We start from the raw sequence: 242 nt of genomic DNA on the forward strand, positions 1-242 counted from the left end.
TGGATTTATAGATAGGAGATAAATGATAGTTTGATTAGAGAAAAGACATCAAAATAAAAATACGAAGATGAAAAACATAAAAAATAAAAACAAAGCAAGAATAGCAAATAAAAAAAAGAATAAGAAGAACGAATAAAAAAGAAACGTAAAAAAAAAGAAAAAAAAAGTAAAAACAAAAAATAGAAACCCAAAAATTACACAAAAAAATTTCGAAAAGAAAAATTAAAGGAAATAATAAAAAA

The sequence above is a fragment of the Penaeus monodon genome, chromosome 34 (assembly GCF_015228065.2).
Source record: "Penaeus monodon isolate SGIC_2016 chromosome 34, NSTDA_Pmon_1, whole genome shotgun sequence".
NCBI lineage: Eukaryota > Metazoa > Arthropoda > Malacostraca > Decapoda > Penaeidae > Penaeus > Penaeus monodon.